Source organism: Hippopotamus amphibius, chromosome 12 (genome assembly GCF_030028045.1).
Source record: "Hippopotamus amphibius kiboko isolate mHipAmp2 chromosome 12, mHipAmp2.hap2, whole genome shotgun sequence".
Classification (NCBI taxonomy): domain Eukaryota; kingdom Metazoa; phylum Chordata; class Mammalia; order Artiodactyla; family Hippopotamidae; genus Hippopotamus; species Hippopotamus amphibius.
In genome coordinates this window covers 41410749-41434968 of record NC_080197.1, presented here as the reverse complement: position 1 = coordinate 41434968, position 24220 = coordinate 41410749, and the positions used below count along the sequence as shown (strand labels likewise).

Here is a 24220-nt window from a genome sequence, read left to right as displayed (position 1 = left end):
AGGATATGAAAAGTTTTAAAGATTATACATATTTCATACAATTATATACATTAGGATTGCTCTTTAGCTTCAGGAAGTAAAATAAATTGCACCAGAATAAAAATGTTTACTACGAATGACACTTTCTTGATGCCAAATTTGCCAAGTGGTCATTTTGGGGCCGTGGATGCTCATTATCAGAGGCAACAAAGCATCATGGCCCACCACGTGGACTGTGAGTCAAACAGGTCTGTGTTCGAGTCTAATTTTATACCTACTTCATTAATTCATTATGCTAATCAAATGAGATAATCCACAAAAGTACATAGCACAGTCCTTAATACATGTTCAACATGTTTATTAGATGTTAGCTATATGTAATAAAAAAATAATAATATTATATGAAGCCTCCTTGTTTAAAGGACTTAAAATGCCTTCAAGATAATAGTACATGTAAATTTGTATTTTAAAAGGACTATGGCGAATTGAATAAAGCATTATTAAAGGCAATACGCTTTTAGAATTTATTAATGCTTTGCCTAGAATATGACTTCTTTCTCAATTAAGGCATGTTCGTCGAGACAAATTACTTAGTCTAATTATACTTGTGTATTAGAAATCAAACAGTGTGACTGATATTACAGTCACAGTAAATGTCTCATAATTTAAAAATTCCATTATCACAACTAGAGAAAGTAAACTAGAAAAAGCAATGTGATTTGGTATACTCCCGTTATTATATTCCCCAAAGTACAGAGAATAAAATTAGAGTTAGCATGCACAGACTGTACAGACACAGAATAAGAAGTACAAACTGTCATGTGTATTAGAATAAGAGAAGAAAATTATGGCTATTAAACAGAATAAAGTATGTATTATACACTGGACCAGAAAATCAAACTGTCAGTGGTCAAATACTAACGTGAAAATTACAGGGCTAAAAGCAGTTATCAAAGGTAGAATAAATGTAGATAAAAGAATTAGTGAAATAGGAGGAGGTGTGATAATCTAACTGAAGGAACAAACTATTTAATAGCTTAAAACATAAAAAAGAAGATAAAGGTAGTTGGTCATTATTTACAGCAGGAGATACACAATAAAAAAAAATCTTTTCTGAAACATTTTAGAAATGTATTTCTTTGCTAAACATCAGGCTCCTAGGTTTTCACCTAGAGAAAACAAAGGTTTGATTGGCTACTGGGAAAACCATTCTGCTTCAAATAATACCTTGCACAATGCTTTCTAGTAGGTTTTTATATCAACTGAGAAACACTGGTGATTGTTGGAGACCTGTCCCACTGTTTCATCGCTTCACTCTATATGAATATTGATATTGCCACAAATTTCAGCACTCCCTGAGAAAAACACAATCCACTGGGTGCAGGAAGAAAATATTAGACCTTCTACTTATGTGTAATTTTTAAAATCTCCTTTATAATTTCTACTTTTGGGGTGTGTTTTAGAATATGCTAGATCAGTAGTATAGCATCCAAATATATATATATATTATATATATATATATAAATACATACAACAGAATATACCATCAAAAAATTTTGATATGGAGTCAGCTTTGGAAGGGGACTGAAGTTTTATTCAGCTCTAGAATTGTAGCTCTAGCTATTATTTACTTATTTATTAAAAAATATTTTTATTGAGGTATAGTTGATTTACAATATTGTGTTAGTTTCAGGTGTACAGCAGAGTGAATCTGTTATACATATACATGTAGCCACTCTTTTTTAGATTCTTTTCCCATGTAGGCCATTACAGAGTACTGAGTAGAGTTCCCTGTGCTACACAGCAGGTCCCTGTTAGTTATCTATTTTATATATAGTAGTGTGTATGTGTAAATCTTAATCTTCCAATTTACCCCTCCCCCACCCCGGGGTAACCATAAGTTTATTTTATACATCTGTAATCTAGCTATAATTTATTATATGCCAGTTGCTTTGCATAACTTAGCTCCAGTCTCCTTAACAACCCAGCACAGAAGCTGGGTTGTTAAGGAGTAAGCACAGAATATTTGTATGTCTATTTTACTGACGAGGAAACTGACACCAAACAAGCATAACTTGTTTGGTCATATGGCAGAATGGGATTCAAACTCAGGGCTGACTCCAGAGCTATCCCTCTTTCTGTGGACAGCTACCCCACTGTCTCTCCAAACTTTGCCAAAGGATTCACAATAGATTGAATGGCAAGCTTCTACAATGACATAAACTCCATTGTCTTTACAAAAGATTGATTTATGCACAAAATTTTACAGGACATGTCTATTTGCATAATGTGAAACACACAATTTTATGTACACAAGAGCTTTCATTTACTATCTCCCATTAAGAAAGAAGAATTTTGAAGTAGTGAAGAAGAAACTAGCACTACACTGCCTCCAAAAGAATTATCTATATGCCTTTTGAGGGCATGGAGTGAACCCCAACAGCTTTATAAAAAACTCACAAAATTTTTAAAAGAGTTGTATTGAGAAAACATTACCAGCTTAGAGTAAAAGAGATTGCGATAGTTCAAAATAAAAAGAGGCTTCTGGGCCTCTGTCTTTCAATGAGTAGGAAGCAGGATGAGAAAGCTTCTCACCTACAAACATGGGTCATTTCTTGTGGAGAAGGAAGGACAACCAAGAGGGCAGAGCCGGGAGCTGAGAGGGTGTTGTCCAGAGACCAGGAGAACACGAGATTAGGAATATACTCCAAGAGAGTAGAACTGGGCCCTAATCAAGGAACCCTCCTACTCCTGAAGTATAGAAACCTGCCAACACGCACCTGGCTAGATTTCCAAATTGTCATGGACCAGTGACTGTTGTGCATTTTCCTCTTCCCGCTTTTTGAACATCAGTGTCTACTGTAGTGTGGTTTTTTCTCTCTCTCCAGTGTATGCTGGATACCTGAGGAAATAGGAGGATAACTTGCCTTTTTAGTTCACAGGTGTCTGAAGCTAAAAGCTGTACCTGCGGAGCCTCACTGACATCTTGACATGATGCAGGTTATGAGATCATGGATTCTGAGCCTGATGGTATGATTGGATGAGATTCGGGCAGTTTTGGAAGGGGGAGAATCATGTGAGAGAGATGTGAATCATTGAGGCCTGAGGGTAGACTGTTGTAGATTGTCACAACAACAGCCCCCAGTGAATCACAATTACGCACGTTCATACCCCTTTACAATGAGACTTTGCCCAATCCTCCCATCAAGAGATGGAGATTATTTTCTCTGCTCTTTCAATGCGTTGTCCTTGTGACTTGCTTTGGCCAAAAGAAATGTGGCAGATGACACTGTTTAACTTCCAAGGGTAGTGCTTGGACCTTTGAGCCTCTTTTACCCTCTTGGAAAAATGCCTTGAGATTATCATGCCAGGAGTAATAGATCATATGGCAAGAGAGAGACCCAGCTGTCTCCACTGACCATCAGCTAAGTGAAGCTGCATGAGTGATCCCAGGTGAGACCAGCAGAAAAATCACCCAGGCAACCCCAAAGAGAATTATGACAAATAATAAATCATTGTTTCAAACCTCTTAAGTTTGGGTTGTTTGTTATGCAGCAATTGATAACTGAAATAAGCCTATTTCTTCAGCCTGCTAGGACTTCTTGGATAGAATTCTCAATTCTCAGAAACCACGTTAGACCAATAAACGATGCCAAAATAAATCATATATAATATATTCATAGCTGCATATATTCATAGTTGAATGAAATTGAGAAAAGGATTAGAAAAAAATAATATCCCTAAATACTGCCTTGATCACAGTTCTTTTCAGATTCACTTTCTCATGAAAGGTTTGATACACATCAACTCCTGGCTGTAACATGAATTCCCCAAATAGGCTCACCTCCTTTCTTTCCAGGACATTGTTTATCTTCCTTTAAATGAACATTGGGACACCAGTTAAGGTGACTGTTCTTTTACTGACTGAGGTTCTGAAAAAACACTTCTGTACTTTATGGGGGATCTGCCTGGGGAGTTAAAGCCGAATAAAATCTGATTCTTTGTTCATACAACACTGACAAATGAAACTAAACATTTTGTTGATTCTCCTGTCCTAGTTCTCTAAAATGGTGCTTCATGCCTCACTTAGATCTTCCCCTGATTCATTTGGTATAAAAATATTAACCCGGGGTTCCTTTCCAAATTTTCCTTTAGACTCTGCGTAGTGCACTGGTTCTGTGACTTAATCCTAGATATTGTTCTTCCTTTCACACCCCTATTCTAGAGTTCCTCTTTGGTTTTATATCCACTAAGGACTGTGTATTTCTCAGTGCTCAGTCTTCACCTCTTCTCTCTGGCATGATCTAAGTGTTGAGTGGGGTCGGCAGGGACTTTAAAGTGGACAGATGATGAGTGCAGGAGGTCAGGAGCTAGGAAACGATAATGTGCTGATTCCAGGACAGGCAGCCACTTAAGAAGTAAAACCCTGGGAATCAAACTGTGATGGTTTGAAAGCAGAAAAACACAGGTCACAGGAGAATCCAGAAAGGAATCCAGGCTGGCAGAGGTGAGACAAGTGACGAGAGACAACCTGGCAACAAGGACAGTTCCAAAACCTGGGACGAAAATCATGGGAGCAGGCCAGGTGGGAATAGAAATGTGTAGATGAGCGAGAAATGAGTAGACAACTGTGGAAATGCAGGAGTAAAAAGAGTGAAGGCTGGCACCTATAAGGGTCCAGAGAAAATTCTGCCAAAGGGATTTTTGTGGGGGTGAGTATTCGGTTTCATGTGGAAAGCATAGCATAAATCAGACCCTCATCATTTCATGCCTGCATCCTTACAACAGCTTTCTGATGGATATAATCATGATTATTCTAATTTTAATCTAACTTACATCTAACTTATATCAGAATAATTTCCCCCAAGTACTGTTTCCAGCAAGGCACACATCTGCTTAGAAACCCACAGGTCTTATTGTACAAAGATTAATTTCCTATTTTGACTTCCAGTTTCCTCCATAATCAGGTTTAACTTCACATTCACAACTATTTTCAAATCCAAATAGTGTCTGCTTCATTAGTTACTGATTACTATTTTGAAAGTTATCTTCAGTTTTATTTTAACATTCCCTATCGAAGAGACTAAATATTATTAAAATTTCTAATGAAAAACAAATATGATTTTAGGTCACTTGTTTTGTGAGATACTTAGCTTTGGACATCATCAAGAATAATGTTTAGAAATAACATTTCATATCTTCTTACTTAGCCACGTGATCTTGGATACTTTAACTTCTCTGAGTCTCAATTTTCTATAAAATGGAAATAGCAATACTGTACCTATCTCTTAGAGTAAATGTGAAGACAGAATAGAATTAAAGTGTAATATTTGATGGTTTACTAAATGCATGGCAGCTAGATAATAAATGTCAGTTCATTTCTCTTCTTTCCCAAAGGCTTATCTTTTAAAGGCAAATGGTACTAGCATCTATGAGAAAAGCACTTCTCTTATCGAAATAAAATTAAAAAGCTATACAGCATAAACTTTGTTATAACACAGCATATAATTCTGCTCTTGGATCTAAAATTCAAAAAAAATGCTTTTTAAGTTACAACTGAAAACTTAGAATCAAAGAATCTCAGGGTTGGAATTGTCAAATTAAATTACATAGCCACAAAGACAAATTGTTTAACATTTTTACACAATTGTTGCGGGATTCCAGAGTGAAGTGAGACACCGAGGCTGTAAACAGGACGCAGCATTTATTAGTGCTAGTGTGGCTCAGCAGATTTACATCCAGAGGCTGCACCCTGAACACCATGGGGCATTGTCTTATACACTCTTTGTTAAACTTCTATACATTGGATTTTCTTTGTTCCCCAAATAAGGTAACCAAGAAGGTAATGTAATTTGATTGGGTACTTTTCTTTTTTATGGTCTCTGGGCCATTACAGAGTTACAGAGTTATGCAGGAGACATGCAAGAGGAGTTACAGAGTAAACAGGCACATATAGTTAACAACTGGGCCCAATTACATTCCTTTCCAGTTGAGTTATGGCCTCTGGGCCCTAGTGTTACTTTGTTCTGGGAAGGCTCCCACCACAAAATGACATGGTTTTCCTCTTCAAAAAAACATTTTTTTTTATTGTTGCTATGCTTCATCCCTGCAACAACTCTGAATTTAGTTCTATTCATGCGGTTGTATTATTTAATTTTTTTTAAGAACTTTTATTGAGATACAGTTAACAGACAAAAAACAGCATATATTTAGAGTGTACAATTTGGTATCCCAATCTCCCAATTCATCCCCGCCCCCAACCTTCTCCGCTTTCCCCACTTGGTGTCCATGTGTTTGTTCTCTACACCTGTGTCTCTATTTCTGCCTTGCATTTCCTCTTTCATAGTTGTTAGCATTTGCCTTATGTATTGAGGTGCTCCTATATTGGGTGCATATATATTTATAATTGTTATCTCCTCTTCTTGGATGGATCCCTTGATCTTTATATAGTGTCCTTTCTTGTCTCTTGTAACATTTTTTAAAGTCTCTTTTATCTGAGTATCACTACTACAGCTTTCTTTTGATTTCCATTTGCATGGAATATCTTTTTCCATCCCCTCACTTTCCGTCTGTATGTGTCCCTAGGTCTGAAGTGGGTCTCTTGGAGACAGCATATATATGGGTCTTGGTTTTGTATCCATTCAGGCAGTCTGTGTCTTTTGGTTTGGGCATTTAGTCCATTTACATTCAAGGTAATTATCAATATGTATGTTCCTATTACCATTTCCTTAATTGTTTTGTTTTTGTTTTTGTAGGTCCTTTTCTTCTCATGTTTCCCACTTAAAGAAGTTCGTTTAGCACTTGTTGTAGGGCTGATTTGGTGGTGCTGAATTCTCTTAGCTGTTGCTTGTCTGTAAAGCTTTGGATTTCTCTGTCAAATCTGAATGAGATCCTTGCTGGTAGAGTATTCTTGGCTTTAGGTCCTTCCCTTTCATCACTTTAAATATATCATGCCACTCCCTTCTGGCTTGCAGAGTTTCTGATGAGAAATCAGCTGTTAACCTTATGGGAGTTCCCTTGTATGTTATTTGTCATTTTCCCCTTGTTGCTTTTAATAACTTTTCTCTGTCTTTAATTTTTGTCAGTTCGACTAGTATATGTCTTGGCGTGTTTCTCCTTAAGTTTATCCTGCCTGGGACTCTCTGTGCTTCCTGGACTTGGGTAGCTATTTCCTTTCCCATGTTGGGGAAGTTTTCAACTATAATCTTTTCCAATATTTTCTCAGGTCCTTTCTCTCTCTCTTCTCCTTCTGGGACTCCTATAATGTGAATGTTGGTGCGTTTAACATTGTCCCAGAGGTCTCAGGCTGTCTTCAGTTCTTTTCAGTCTTTTTTCCTTATTCTTTTCTGCCTCAGTGATTATCACCATTCTGTCTTCCAGGTCACTTATTCATCCTTCTGCCTCAGTTAATCTGCTCTTGGTTCCTTCTAGTGTATTTTTCATTTCTGTTATTGTGTTGCATATCTCTGTTTGTTTGCTCTTTAATTCTTGTAGGTCTTTGGTAAACTTTTTGATCTTTGCATCCAATCTTTTTTCAAAGTCCTGGATCATCTTCACCATCATTATTCCGAATTCTTCTTCTGTAAGGGTGCCTATCTCCTCTTCATCTAGTTGTTTTTCTGGGGTTTTATCCTGTCCCTTCATCTGGTACAAAGTCCTCTGCTTTTTCATTTTCTCTTTCTTTCTGTGGCTGTGGTTTTCAGTTCCACAAGATGAAATACTGCTGATACTGCTTGATACTGCTGTCTTCCCTCTTGTGGTTGTATTATTTTTAAATCTTTACATAATACTGTATACTGTTTCAAAAACAAAGATGACACAGGAGTATAATATTACCATTCTTTTTTTCCCCCCAGCTACACTAATGGACTGTTTACTCATATTGCTCCACCATTAGAACATTACAAATCTGGGAATAGGCTGATTGGGTAGAAGGTGCTTTTAAATTCATACGTTTTTACGTATGTGTGATTGATTGATCGAACCCATAGAAGTAATTGACCAATTACTTTTAGCAACCTGATATAGATGATTTGTTTTGAGTATCATAAGAACTAGTTTCACAGCAGGTTTAGAACTCTCAGAGCTTTTAGTTCTTAGGTCCTTACTTTATCAACATGGCTCTCTTTAAGGGTAAAGAAATGTGGATTATCAGTAGAGCAAGATAATAGGATTCAGAAGTCTTTAATTCTAGTCTTAGTTCCCTTTGTAAATGGATATACCGATTGATCTTGGGCAAGGCATTTATGCTTGCCATGTCTTGTCTTCCCCAGTGATCCAAATGTATAACTTGGGGTGATTAGATGTAAATAATTAATGCAATAGGGATTGAAAATGACAGAAGTTTAAAGAAAGACATTTTACGTGGTACTATTATATTAAACAACACAGGAAATAACTGTATAGAAAATTCCTAAAGCTTTTGTTATTTTGGTATATTTAGAATATTTTTATATAAATATATGTAAAGATATATTTTCAGAAAACTATGTATGTGATCTTAGAAATGTACAGTAGCCTTGATACTGTAAGCACTTGAGGTAATGTTCAACATCTGCTGAGTATGGAGATAAGAAATTAGTTTATGTTTCTGTGCAAGAATTCTTTGTTAATCATTACATTCTTCAAGATTTCTGACATACTATAAAGTAAAATCCAGAATTTCAGGTTTGGAGGACAGTCATCTCTACAATGATGTTACATTTAATTATTTAATGGATAGACACATGATGTTTTCAATGACTTTGCTATTACAAACAATACTATAATAGATAACCTTGAACGTGTTTCCTGTGAAACATGTATAAAGGTTTGCTAGAGTAGACAACAAGAAATAGATTTGCTTACTTGAAAAGTAATATTCCCTATTTAAATTTTAATAGTCGATGGTAAATTGACATTCCCCCAAAAGCTACTCATATTTCCACACATGGTATACCAGAATATTAATTTTTCCTCACTCTAACAAACACTTTTCAATTTCTGCCAGTGTATTGGAATAACATCAGTATTTCATTGGTAATTTCTATTTGCATGATTACTGGCAAGTTTAACAGTCTTTTCACATTTAGGGGCATTTGTATACCCTTTCCAAGGAACTGACTGACAGATATTTAGCCCATCTTTCTATAACGCTTTTAAAAAATATGTATCTTTAGGAGTTCTTTATATATTCTGGATGTTGTCTGATTAGTGTATATGTTGTAAATATATTTTTCAGTCTGTTGTTAGCCTTTTAACTGTTTATGGTGCCCTTTGTAGCAGAGGTTTTAAATTCTGATGAGGTCAAAATTATCACTCTTTTTCTCACTTTTAACCTTTGTGTGTGTGTCTGTGTGTGTGTGTGTGTGTGTGTGTGTGTGTCTTATTCAAGAAGGCTTTCTCACCAATCATTTGAACATACATTCTCCTGTATTTCCTTCAGCTATTTTTATAGTTTCACTTTTGCTTTTACTGTTTACTTTTAAAATCCATTTGGAATCAACTTTTGTGATTGGTATGAAGAGGAATCTGACTTTTTTCCTAAATGAATGGACAATTTAACAATAGTACTCATTATAGTCAATCTTTTTTTTTTTTTGGCTGCCATTGGGCATGCTGGATCTTGGTTCCCCAGCCTTGGATTGAAACCATGGCCCCTCCCCTGGAAGTGCCAGGTCTTAACCACAGACCGATAGGGAAGTCCCTAAAGTCAATCTTTTACCCATTGCATTGGAAAGTCTCCTTTCAGGTATTAAATTCTGATTTGTACATTAGCCTATTTTAAAACTCTCTGTTCTATTTTCTTACTCTATTTGTCTATTCTTCCAATACTCCAATTACTGCAGATTTATAATTGTGATTTTACAGTCTGGTTGAACAAGAACCTCTCTGTGCAGATTCCCCCACCCCCTGCCCTGCCCTGGCCCACACCCTCATTGTTCCTCTTTTAAAAACTTATCTTGGGAATTCTAGCATAATTTCTTTTCTAGATAAATTTTAGAATAAGTTTGTCAGATTCATTTATAAATGTGTTGATATTTTCACTGGGATTGCATTGGATTTACAAGTTAATTTACAAAGACCTGGCATATTCACAATATTGAGATCCATTCAGGTTTATAGCCTTAATTTATTTAGATTTTCTCTTGAATGCTCTTTAGAAAAATTTAATTTTTTTATTCATGTATGTCTTGTTTTACTTTAATTAAATTGAATTCTAGCTATTTTATAGTTTCTGTTGCTATTGTGAAAAAGGTTTTTTAAAATGAATTTGTCGTTATATTTTTAAAAATTAAAATGAACATTTATTTAATCATAAGTCTTAAAGATTTCTTTGTTTACCATTGATTTTTGGTGTTCCTCCTGAATCTGTGTTTTATTTTGCTGTAGCCTATCTTCTAGTCAATATTTCAGCTAAAATTTGTGGTTGGTAAATTTTCTGAATCCATTTGTGTCTGTAAATGTCTTATTTGGCCATTATATTTGTCTGATAGTTTGTCAGATTATACAATTCTAAATTCAAAATTATTTTACCTCAATACTAAGAAAACACTTCTCTAGTATCTTTTTTATACCCAATGTTGCTAATGCATTTGAAGTCAATATGGTGCTTTTTTCCCTTATAAATAATGTATTTTTTCTCTTTAGAAGCCTTTAGGATTTTCTGATTATCCATGAAATACTAATATTTTACCATTATTTTCTAGGAGTGGGTCTTTTCTCAGTCTTCTTACTTGGCACTCAATGGAACGTCATCTAAAAATGTGAAACTTTGATCAGATCTGGGGAATTTTATTTGATTTCTTTCTTTCTTTCTCTAAGTGCTTCGATTTTCTCTTTTTGGAAATCCCATTATGTGGATTTGTAACTTTTGGATGGATCCTCCAAGACCTTTAGCTTTAACCTTTATTGTATACATGTCATCTCTGTCCATTTGCATTGTGATCTAAGAGAATTTCTCAGTTTGATCTTTGAGCCTCCAGGTTGCTCTTCAGCCCTCAATTTTGCTATTCATCTTTGAGGATTTTTTTTTTTTAACCATGATTTATTTCATTTCCAAAATAGCTCATCTTTCTTTCCTTCACTGACTTGGTCTTGTTTCAAGGATGCAGTAACCTCTCTAAATACATCTTATGACAATCACTTTATGTTTTAAAGTCTTCAACCATTTGTTCTACTTGTTCTGTTTCCTCAGATGTTACTGGGGGGTGTGTGTGTGTGTGTGTGTGTGTGTGTGTGTGTGTGTAGGCTGATGCATTTCTCTCATGCTGTTAGTTTTTCTCAAATGTTTGGTGATTCCTGAGTGTATTCATGTTGGACTTGGATTTTCCCTCTTAACCTATGAATGCTATAACAATTACCTCAGCTTGCCACTAGTTACTAGAGTGTTGCAGGATATGCTGTCAGGATGTGACAGGAGCTAGTCTTCTGGGATACAGGCTCCCTGAGTATCACTAGCCATTTGCAGCTGTATCCTACCTCTCTGGCCCAAATGCTTACCCCCAAATGCCCCCACTTCATGGTGCTTTGTCTCCTTGTGTGCTTAGTTATTTTTTACTATGTACTGAAAACCTTATCTGAGTGGGTTCTTTGAGACCTACAATGCACTTGCCTTCCTGTGGGGAGAACATGAATTTGCTTTCGCCAGGTGCCTGGGGCACTAGTGTACAGGACCATCTTAGAACTAGTTCCAGGCTCAGGGTACCTGGGATTACCAAGACTGTAAATCTCCAGGAGGGCTGGACTGAGACCACAACTTCTCAGAAATGTAATTTTTCCTTTTCCTTTTCTCCCTGCTCTGCTAATTGTCAAGTTGTCTGAAGATACCTGGACTTTGGAGCGGTGTATTTACTTCTGGTCTGCCCTTATCCTAAGAGTGTAGCACTTTATGGACTTCAGTTAATGTTGAAAAGGTTTCCTATTAGACTCCTCACCTTGGACAGGTCTTGAAGACTAGATTCCATCCTCCTTGCTTTGTGAGGCCACTAAAACCAAAGCCCAAGTTTATCTGGCTCAGGGCAAAAGCTGCTTTGATGTTCAGGTACAGGGCTGGAACCAGGGTAAGGCAAGTCCTGGCCCTGCTCAGGTGCTCTGTGTTTACTTCTCTGCATTCCAGCAATTCCACAGAATTTTTGTCTGGTAGTCCTTTTCTAACTTCTCAGCTCTATGATAAATTTAAGATGTTTGTATATTTTTTATGTCATATGTTTTCAGTGGGAGGGTTGGTCCAAATAACCTATTCACCTAGCATTTTGTTACTAGAAATCAAAGTGCTGTTCTTTCCTTTTTGTACCTGGTGGTAGTGCCGTGTAGTGATGAAGGGAGTAAGGGTCAAGATTGGCTGCTCCTAATGTTGTTTTCAACTAACAACCCTTTCTTTTTGCCCTGGGGCTCCTTCCCTTTATCCTGAACCCACATGTACATTTTTTTTCTAGCCATGTTCTCTTTTGTACATTTTTGGGCAAAAGTTTCTTCTTTCTGTCCATTTCTATGTCTTGTCTTTTAGGTATTCCTGATTCCTTTTTCATCAAATGTATTTATTTTTCACAGCTGATGAATTTTTTTTTTAAACTCTTCTATGAGGGAAGCTGCAAGGTGTACATTATAATACTTTTTCCAATTTGGGAATACTGTCTTCAATCCCTTGAAAACTTGGCTCCAAGTCTGTGGGGCAGACTTATAGAAGTCTTAAAAGAAACCAGTTTTTCTTGCCTACCATATCTCACTGGCAATAAACTATGTAAATAATTAGACGGCTACAGTAAAAAAACTGCAAATGGCAGCAAAGTTACCAAATCAACAAAAAACTGAGAAAATGCCACTGTTGGAGTTTATGTAATCGTCATACTGCCAAAACAACTGGTTGAAAAATAAATAATGCAAATCAATCACCTACCTGTTTGTTCTATACAGAAGCAAACATATGTACGCAACATTTTAAAATATTTGGATGACTGATTGCATTTTTATTTTCATCTGACTGGTAGTTTGTAGAAATAGCCTGAGGCAAGTAAATATGATAATGAGGCGAATACTCTGAGTAGTCTTCTTTGAAAAACACAGACTTAACATTGGAAGTTTATTCTGTATAAAGTAGGTGCTTGAACAGGGAAAATCATGATCAAATCTGGGGTTTAGGAATATTATGTCCTGCAGTACTGTATTGTGAATAAGAGAGGGGAGAGTTAGAAGTGCAGCGATATAGATAAAAGATACAAAAATAAGACTATAAATTGAGATGGTGAAAATGCATAGATGGCAGAAGCACTGTGGAATTGACAGGATTTAGTGAAGGAATAAAGAAATGAATAATCATAAAGGATTGGGAGATTTTGGCTGCAGAACTGGCCTTACAAAATAATCAACCCTTGGGAATTAATGTCACCACTCTGGGCGCCAGTCCTATCATCTGTAAAAACGTTGAATTAGATGATACTTCATGCATTATTAACTGTATGATCATATAATTTTGAGGTTTTGTGCTGGAGAACCAAGGGAGCTGGGAAGGATGCTGATGCTGAAAAATGGAATATTTATAAATGGAATATTTCCTGCTACACCAATAAACAAAGGATGTCACAGTTATCAGTGACTGCAGCCCTCCAACGTGAGCTGGTGAGCCCTGAGGAAACTCAGGGCTGAAAGGAATACCTGCCATCTAACAGTCATAGAGCTGCAGCCACTCCCCATGGTGAGCCCTGAGGAAACTCAGTAGATGAAAACACAGGGTACTGGCCCCAGATAGCTAGGTGCATATCAAAGGAATGATTTAAGTGAGTCCAGACTCTTGCATCTTCCCAGACATAGAAAAGTGCTAAATTCCTTGAGATATCTGGTTTTCTTTATTTAACAATAATCTTTTGACTTCACCAATTACCTGCCCTTTGTTGCAAAACTCCTGTAAATGCTGGCTCCTCCCCTCCCCTCCTTGGAGCAGTTTCTTAGAGTTACCTAAAAGGCTGACACCCAGGCTGCAGTCCTCATTTTGCCCCAAATAAAACTTAACTCGCAACTCTCACATTGTTCATATTTTCTTAAGTCAAAAACACCATTAGGAAGAGAAGAAACATAGGAAACATAGGAGAGGAACTTTTTTTTTTTTTTGCTGCACTCCGTGGCATGCAGGATGTTAGTTCCCCAACTAGGGATTGAACCCGTGCCCTCTGCAGTGGAAGCATGGAGTCTCAACAGATGGGGAGTAGATCTTAGAATCAGTTAGGAGCAAGTAGAGGGCTATTACTGGCAGAGAGAATTCTTGCAGCAGGTTTGTGATAAGAGAGACATATGAGTCTTTGCATGGAGAATATTAGAATTGGGAAGAGTGATTTCTGGTATGATGAAAGGACATGGCAGAAGAGGCTAGTTCCTCAAAGCTGACTGAGTAACCAGAAATAAAGCTGATGCAAGGGCATTCATGGGTTCAGCAGGGGGGTCTGTTCTCCCAGTGATCCCCAGGTCGAGGGTTGCCCTCTCCCCACTGAGTGCTGTCCTACTGGATGGTACCAAAGAGTAATAGTAATCGGTTAATATAGAAACATTTCAGATGACTCTAGGATATGAATACAAGGAAAAAGCCTTACATATTTCTGGACAATTCACAAAGGAGAAGTGAGCTTCCTTACTGATCCCTAACATAACACAGCAATCAAACTTGTCTCTAGTAGTCGATGGTCCCACCATGACACATCTGCTCTCTCCTGCTTCTCTGCAGGGAAAGATGCTCCAGATACTGGCAATTTTTTCCTTCCCTGTTTAGAGGCATAATGTAAAGAACTGAAAGGAAGCAAAGGTAATTTAAAATTCCTGGATTTCAAAAGTTATTCAAAATAGAATTGGTAACAGAAAGTACGTTTCTGGAGCTGTAAGACATTGCCTGCTTGTACTGCTTAGGCCCAGCATCACCTGCGACGTGTCTAGGACTTGGCCTTTATGTGGCTTCTCTCTGGACCCCCCAGGAATGTAGATGTGATTGCTAGGCAATTGCTTTCTGACCTCTGATTAGTGTAAGATTGATGAGCTACTTGCCTTTTTCAACTGGGAAAGAGAATTGCTGGGTGGATGAGTATCAGGGGAGATAGTTGTTATGAACTTTCTATTTTAGTCTGTATTTTAATTTAATTTATTTTATTTTATTTTTTCTAATTGTGGAAATTGTATGATAGTGAGAAATTACTACTAGAAAGAGAGAAAGGATAGAGAAACCTTGAATCCTGGATGATCTAGAGCCAGATTTCTGGCAATGTCTTTTCTCTGCCTCATTTATATACCTTATACTACCTTAAATCAGCAGCTGAATGGGTAGGGTGGATAGGGAAAAAAAAAACACACTATTAGTTTTATTTCCATTTTCTAAGCCGTACTTTGGGATAGACTGCTCATTATTTCCATAAGCATCAACTACTTTATTCTCAGGACTTACTAAAAGGGAAAAGTAATGTCAGTAACTATTTTAGAACTTCCCTGAGGTGAATGCAGAGTCAGGGAAAATCACATAGTTATGGCATCATCCCTCTCTCAATATTTTTATACAGGTGAAATAAAAATATATTGAGCATTGAGCAAAAAATGCATAAAAAGGCACTATGCAAGCTTGCAGGGTACATGTGAGTGGAAAAGGACAGAACTGTTTTGCCTTGAGAACTAGGGGTAGAGGGGCAGGAAGAGAAAAAATAGGATGGGGTTAAGGGCTGATTTTATGTAGGAACCCTGGGTGTTTTAGCACTAGCTTGTAAAGCAACTGTCTTCTCACCCACTAACAACTTCCCTGGGTCTCACCTGCAATCAATAAATGATCTGTTGAAAACACGTCCGACCCTGGCAAAGTGTCATAATCTAGGAAGAGCTCCGTACTCATCATCACTGCCTCTACTTTCTCTCCTCCTGCTCATTCCTACCAACTGAAATCAAGTTTTATCCCTGCTTCTCTGGTAAAGCTGTCTTGGAAATGTAAAGATTCACTAGCTATTAAATCCAACGGTCACTTGTTGGCCCCTACCTCTCTGCCCTACTCTCTCCGGCATTTGGCACTATTGGCCATTCCCATCTTCATGGGATGCTCTCACTCTGGACTTATGATGCTATTCTCTTTAGCCTTGTTTTCCATCTACTCCTCAGTCCCCATTACTATCGCTTTAGTTTAAGTTCTCACTGTTCCTTGTTTGGGCCACTCAGTAATCTGCTACTGGTTATGTTGTCACTGGAGTTATTCAGCTAGACGCTATCCACCTTTCAACTGCCAAAGTCATTTTTTTAAAAAGCATAATCTATTCATGTTCTTCAATGAGTAAATCCTTAAATGACTCCCCATTGCTCACAGGATCAAGCCCAAACTTCAAAGCCTATCAGTCTTTGCCTACCTCTCCAGCCTCATCATTTGCTGTGTTCCATATATCCTAAACCACAGCAAACTGACATATTTGTAGACCATGTTCTTTTATTCCTTTTTGTCTCTGTTCCCTTTACCTGGTCTGAGATGTTCTAGTTCTCTTTTGCCTGCTTAGTGAACACTCACTAATCTTTCAAGATTCAGTTTATGCCATTTCCTTTACGAAGCCCTCTGACTGCTCCACACACTGGTACAACTGGCACTCCCTGATTTGTGCCCTACAGTATCTTATAAATGCTTCTATTTTAATACCTACAACACTTTACAATTTATTCACTTTTTTACCTGTGTATATCTTCTAGACTCTAAGCTACTCAAGGATAAAGATTGTGTCTTAGACATTCTTCCCATACTCCTGGCATATAACTTCTACTATTTTTTCTTCTCCCTACAAGTCAACGGCTTTCAGGATAGTCACAGATTTGTACAACCATCACCATAATTTTAGAACATTTTCATTACCCCAAAAGTAATCCCTTAGCTATAATCTCCTCAATTCTCCCTCCCAACTCTAGGTAACTAGTAAACGACTTTCTGTCTCTGTGGATTTGCCCATTCTGGACATTTCACATGTATGAGATCACACAATATGTGGCTTTTTATGTCTAGTTTGTTTTGCTTAGCATAATATTTTCAACAATCATCCATATTGTGCTTTGTTTCTTTTCTTGCTGAATAATATTCCATTGTATGGACATAACAAAGTTTATTTATCATACATCAGTTGGTGAACATTCGTTTTTCCCCCACTTTTTGGCTATTATGAATAATGCTGCCATTTGTGTACAAGTTTTTGCATGGAAGTAAGTTTTCAGTTCCCTTGGGTATACACCTAGGGTGTAATTTCTGGATCATAAGGTAATTCTATGTTTAATTTTTTGAGGAGCTTCAAGGCTGTTTTCCAAAGCATTGTACCATTTAGAAAGTTGAGGTGAGAGTTAACTGTACATTTTAAAGTGTAAAATTAAGTGACTTTTAGTGCATTCACAACCACCAACTCTGTTTCGTTTCAAAACTTTTTCTTTGCCTCAGAAATTCACTCTATATTCATTAACTAACTCTCATTATCCCTTCCCCCATCCTCTGGCAACCACTAATCTGCTTTCTGTTTCTGTGGATTTGCCTATTCTGGATATTCCACATATATTTCATATAATAAAAATCACACAATATGTGGCCTTTTGTGTTTGACTTCTTTCACTTATCATAATGTTTTTGAGGTTCATCCAACTTGTAGTATGTTCCAGTACTTCATTTCTTTTCATGGTTGAATTCCATAGTATGTATATACCGCAATTTGTTTATCTACTCATCCATTACTTAGGTTGTTTCCACCTTTTAAGTATAATAAATAATGCTTTTATAAACATTTGTATACATATTTTCAGTGTGGACATATGCTTTCATTTCTCTTGGGTATATTCCCAGTAGTGGAATTGATGGGTCATATGGTAATTCTAAATCTGACTTTTTGAGGAACTGCCAAACTGTTTTCCACAGTGGCTGTACCATTTTACATTCCCACTAGCAGTGTGAGGCGGTTCCTATTTCTCCACATCATTGCCAAATCTTGTTATTTTCCTTTTTTTGTTTCTTTTTTTATAGGCATCCTAATGATGTGATATAATATACCATTGTGGTTTTGATTTGCATTTTCTTAAATGATCAATGATGTTGAACATCTTTTCATGTATTTGATGGTTATGTGTATATCTTCTTTGGAAGAACACCTATCCAATTCCTTCGCCCATTTAAAAACTGGGTTGTAATTTTGTTGATGAGTTGTAAGAGTTATTCATCTATTCTGAATACTAAACCTTTATTGAATGTATGATTTGCAAACATTTTCTCCTATTCTGTGGGCTGTCATTTCAGTTTCTTGATGATGTCCTTTGAAGCATAAAAGTACTTAATTTTGATGATGTCCAGTTTATTTTTTGATTATGCTTTTGGTGGCATATGTAAGAAACCACAGTCTAATCTAGGGTCACAAAGATTTATATCTATGCTTTCTTCTAAGAGTTTTAAAGATTTAGCTATTATATTTCAGTCTTTGACACATTTTGAATTACTTTCTATATACAGTGCGAGGTAGGTGTTCAACTGGTGTGAGATAGGTGGCTCTCCAGCTGTCCTCACCACATGTTGAAGAAGTTATCCTTCCCCTTCACCATTAACTCAACGTTTTGACATCCTTGCCAAAAATCAGTTGACAATAAATGTGAGGATTTATTTCTGAACTTTGAATAACATTCATTTCCATATTAATTTTCAGATTGTTTTGTTAATTTCTGGAAAGAAGTAAGCTGGGGTTTTGATAAGGATTATATTGAATCTGTAGATAGAATTGGAGAGTATTGCCATCTTAATAATATTAAATTTTCCAATCCATGAACATGGGAAATATTTTCATTTATTGAGGTTTTCTTAATTTCTTTCAACAATTTTTGCAGTTTTAGGGTATGAGCTCTGCACTTGTTTTGTTAAACTTATTTCTAAGTACTTTAACCATTTTGACGCTATTGTAAATGGAATTAATTTCATTTTTGGTTTCTTTACTGTGATGGTATAGTAATAGAGTCAATTTTTGGCTATTAATCTTTTATCCTGCAATCCTGCTGAACTCATTTATCAGTTCTAATAGTTTTTTAGTGGACACCTTAGGATTTTCTGTGTATAAGATCATGTCTTTGGTAAATACAGATAGGTTTACTTCTGTGTTCCCAATCTTTCTTTTTCTTATCTAATTGCCTTGGCTAGAACCTCCAGTACAATTCTGAATAGGAAAGGCAAGAGCTGACATCCTGTCTTGTTCCTGATCTTTGGGGGATCATAGAGGGAAATCATTCAGTCTTTCATCATTAAATATATTAGGTGCCAGTGTTTTGAGGTTGCCCTTTATTAGGCTGACAAGTTTCTTTCTATTCCTAGTTTGTTGAGTGTTTTTATACAAAAGGGAAGTTGACTTTTGTCAAGTGCTCTTCCTGAATCAATTGAGATGACCATGTAGTCTCCGTCATTTGTTCTACTGATGTGGTGTGTTACGTTAAATTAACTTTCAGATGTTATACCAACTGTGCATTCCTGGGTTAAATGCAAATAAATATTTCTTAAATTGAATTCATGATGAGCAAATTATCTGAGAATTGGGTAAAAATTAACTCAATAAATGACCAGAGAAACAAGCCTGGAAAATAATTTCCATTTAAAGATAGTAACTAGTTAGGAATCATGGAAACTGAAAATAGAATTGTTATTGTGGAAAGATTATAAGAGACTACAAGAATATAAGTTAAAGCACTTTACCACTCTTTGAGTCCTATGCTTTTCATTTAAAGATCTAGAACTAGAGCTTCAGGATATTCTAGATTTAACAAAACTTAACAACCTATCTCAAACATCCCTACTCTATAAAAATTACTGTAAGGCTTGCTTTTCTCATAGATTTGCTCACTCCCAGCCCTGCGCCACCCCCCCCCCCCCCCCCCAGATATCCTTCCCAGGTATTGTCCTAAATGAGAGTATAATTACTATTTATCCTTATTGAACACTTTAAAGTAGTTATCCAAAATTGGTATTAATTATGAATATTGTGAAGTTACTTATGACTTTCTAATCAGCTTCCACCCTTAGTGCTAAAGACCCTCATAGAGAACAATAAGGACAGAAAAACTTACTTTTAACTGTGACTCCAAGAATTATCAGTATCTCTATTAGCAAGGACAAGAGTTTCATATTCTCATCAGCAGCTCCTTCTTACTATAACACAGGCAGAACTAGGTGGCTGGCCCACAGCCTTCCTCTTTTCAGGTCTGTAGGGGTCAGGACTTGGTTGCTAAGCAACAATTTCCTTATTCTTGGGCCAGTGAGCTGCCAGGAAGTTCCTTTCAATCCGGAATGAAGAAAGCTGATGGATAGAGCAGGCTGTGGGGAAGGAACCATATCCTGTTTGCTAGTTTTCTGATGAGAGATAAGTGGTAGGCTACAAATAGGTAGGAGGTGCTCTCTAAACTCTGTTCAGAGTTGCTGGAAGTTCTTATTTTCATGTTACCTCCAGAGGTGCAAACTGCAATTATGTGAAAACACAATTAAGTACATGAACGAACCTGACATCATCCTTTAACCTAACATCTCAAGGCTATGGTGGACAAGAAACATACGGACCAAGTCTGCTTTGGTCCCCATCTTAGTGAAAATATTTATCCTCTGTTCAAGTAAGGAACCACTGACGTTTTACTGGGACCAACACAAACACATCTCAATCATCAATTACATTTTTAAAAGGGTACATTTTAAAAACTTTCATTAAAAGGTGTTTAAAAATGCCTTCTTTGCTATCTTAAAATATATGGGCATTTCATAAATGAATACCCTCAAGGCTAGGACCAGAAATCAAAATGAATATTTAGGTAAAAGTAGCACAATATTAACAATATCCAAAGAATGGAGCTAGTAGAGAAATCGTACCTAAGATATATCCAACTTTTACAGTGTGTTCAGGTAATTACTTCAGAAACAGATGTATTTATTGCCTTGAATTCTTAGGTTTACTCCCTGTATTCTTACTGCTTTTGTGACAAATTACTACAAATTTAGTGGGTTAAAAATAACAGAAAAAAAAACACCCAGAAATTTATTTTCTTACGGTTCTGGAGGTCAGAAGTTCAAAAGGATTCTTATGGGACTAAAATTAAGAGCAGATCTAGCTGCTCCTGGAGGCTCCAGGGGAGAATCCATTCCTTGCCTAGAATCAGCCAGCTTTTAATGGCTGCTCACATTTCTCAATTTGTGGCTAGAATCTCTGCACAATCATCATTTGCCTTCTCCCCTTCTGTGGTTCAATCTCGTTCTGTCTCCCTCTTAGGATACTTGCGATTGCATTTAGGGACCACCAAAATATAGGATAATCTCCCGATCTCAGGATCCTCAGTCATATCTGCAAAGTTCCTTTTGCCAAATAAAGTAACACTCATAGGTTCTAGAGATTAGGTCCTGGAGATCTTTGGAACTGTTATTGAGCCTACCAGAGTCCCTAACATCTTTTCCTTTCACCAAGGGACTTCAAAATAGAACTGTCCCAACTTTTGTACTTTAAAAAAGTATCTAAATAAAATTTATTTAAACTCTTAATATCATCCATTAAACATTCTCCAAACAATCTTTTTTCCAGTCTCCATTTGGATCCAGAATTATCAGCATCTTTCAGCAGATGATTTTGCTTCCTATTTTCATGGAAACTGAGGCCACTGACCTATCTTGCCTCGACTTCATTTTTACTAAACAAACCATTTTTAAAATCTCCATCCATTCTTTTTTTCCTAATTAATCCCAGAAGATGAAATGCACTTCCTAGATTTCAAGTCCAGACTTCTCTCGCTTTTGATTCTATCCACATTTACTTTCTCTGGTACTTCAGTCTATCTAACATTTGTTCTTTTCTTTCTTTCTATCTCTTTTTCTCTCCCTCTTTCTTTTTTTGTTTCAGTCTTTTTGTACCAATCTTCTTCTTATTTAAAAACTCTTCATTTCGCCTCTTGTAGAAAAATTTTCCCTTAACTCTTGTATCCTTGCTACTGCTATCTTCTCGACTTCTCCTTTAGCCTCTAAACACCTCAAAAGAATACTCCTTAATCACTGCTTCTGGCTTGTTGCCTCTCACTTATTCTTCAACTACTTGTTTTTATTTTCACTAATTTATATAGAGTATAAATCCAATTATATTCTCTCAGTTCTCATCCTACTTGATCTCTGTGAGACATCTGACATTTCTGACCATAAATATATTCTTGGAAACAAATTATTGGTTTCTCTGAAAATTGAATTGCAATTAATTTTTTACACTTTTGAACACAACTTCTCATTCTTCTTCTATCACTCTCTCCCTCATTCATGCATGTGTTGAAAATCTGCCATATGCTAAAGATGAATGGTAATACTCTTTGAGGTGTTCATTAATTTTATTGTTAGGTCTTCTCTTGGTCTTTACATTAAAATTAGGGTTTCTCATTTTGCGCTCGTGCTCTTCCTTAGTTTTGCCAACATTTCTCTATGGATGCTCACTTAACTTTCATTCATTCAATAAATTTTTATTATGTGCCAGACATTGTGCATTTTCAGTGGACACTGAGCAACAAGGTATATGTCCTGTCCTCAGAGAGTTTGTAAGTCTAGAGTGAAAGGCAAATATTAATAAAATAACCACAAAAATTAATGTATAATTAAAAACTGTAAAAAGTGCTTTAGAATGAGTACTGAGGGCATATAAGAGGCAACTGTGCGTAGAGGTCAGGTGGGGTCAGAATCAGGGAAGGCTTTGCCAGGGAGTGAATTTTGCCAGCTGAACTGTGAAGAATGAGAATGGGTTAACTAAGCAAAACATGCCCTAGGTATAATGATAAACATGTGAAAAGGCCACGTGGTGAGAATAAGATGTGTTCAAGGAATTGAAAAACTCTAAGCGCTGCTACATTTGGAATCAGAGATGGGTGGTGGGGGGCAGCATGGTATAAGACAAAGCAGAATTGGTAGGTGATGGTCACTCCTAAATGATTCAGTTTTTATAAGACTGTATTAGTCAGCCTGGGCTGCCATAACAAAATACCATATATTGGGTGGCTTAAACAACACAAATTAGATTTCTCACAGTTCTGGAAGCTGGAAATCCATGATCAGGGTACAGCATGGTCTGCTTCTAGTGCAGGCTCTTTTCCTGGCTTGCACATGGCTGCCTTCTTATTGGGTCTTTACGTGATGGGGGACAGTGGAGTTAGGATGGTGGAGTCAGGGGGAAGGGGCGAGAGAGAGAGAGAAAGAGAGAGAGAGTGAGAGAGTGTGAACTCGTCTTCTTTTTATAAGGCCACGGTCCTACTGGATTAGCGCCTCATTTTTACGACCTCGGTTAACAATAATTACCTCCTAAAGACCCTATATCCAGATATAATCACCTGTGGGCTAGGGTTTCAACATATGAATTTTGGGGGAACTCAGTTTAATCCATGGTAAAGATCACCAGAAAATCACTGAATGATTTACACCAGTGAAATGACCTGATCACATTTGACAAGATTACTCTAGATTTAGGGAAGAGAATAGACAGAAGAGGGGCAAAAGTGGACATTGGGGACAATAAAGAAGTCTTCTGCAGTAGTCCAGTTAAGTTCAGACTTAGCTTATTGCAGTGCTATTGGAAAAGTGAGTAATTCAAGAATTATGCAGGATATAAAATTGAGAAGGCATAGCAATTCATTTGAAATGAGAGGAAAGTTTTAAGAGGTACCAGGGACGGTGCTTAGGTTTCTAGCCTGCTCAACTGAAGGGATGATGAAACCATTTAAAGAGATGGGGAACACTGGAAGAGGTCAAAGAGTGGGGGGAGGACTATGAATTCAGGGTGATACATGGTACATTTCAAGTATTTTTGAGACATTAAATATTAAAACAACACTTTAACACTTTGGTTGATAACAGTATTTTGCAAGAGTAATTAAAACTAAATGCTGAAACAAATACCTGTAAATACCAATGTCTTAACAATACATAAAAGTTTCTTGTTTACATCATAGCCTAATGTTGTACTCGTTGGATCCCAGAGATATTCCTCCAAGCAGTACCTCAGGGATCCAAGTTCCTTCCTTCTTGAGATGCTGCTTCTGAGATCACTGTGGAAAAGAAAGAGAATATGAATCAGCGCACAGGGACCTGGAAGTGGCATATATCACTTTTGTCCCATAACCTACCCAGGATGCAGTCACATGTCCTAACTTCAAGGGAGGCTGGGAAATATAGTCTTGCTAGGGACCAAGAAAGAAGAAACTGTATTAGTGAGTATCTCTGCCACATTTTACTATGTGCTAGTCACTTTATGTGTTTTAACTC

At 36.8% G+C, this 24220-nt stretch overlaps 1 protein-coding gene across 1 annotated transcript in view; it reads right to left on the bottom strand.

Annotated features, from left to right (window-relative positions):
• SEL1L2 (SEL1L2 adaptor subunit of ERAD E3 ubiquitin ligase) overlaps nucleotides 1-20078 on the bottom strand; it is a 112300-nt gene extending 92222 nt beyond the window's left edge. The window contains exon 1 of the mRNA XM_057704090.1: nucleotides 20023-20078. The gene's annotated coding sequence lies outside the window, so the exon portion shown is untranslated. The remainder of the gene's footprint in view (nucleotides 1-20022) is intronic.
• Between the last annotated feature and the right edge of the window lie 4142 nt (nucleotides 20079-24220).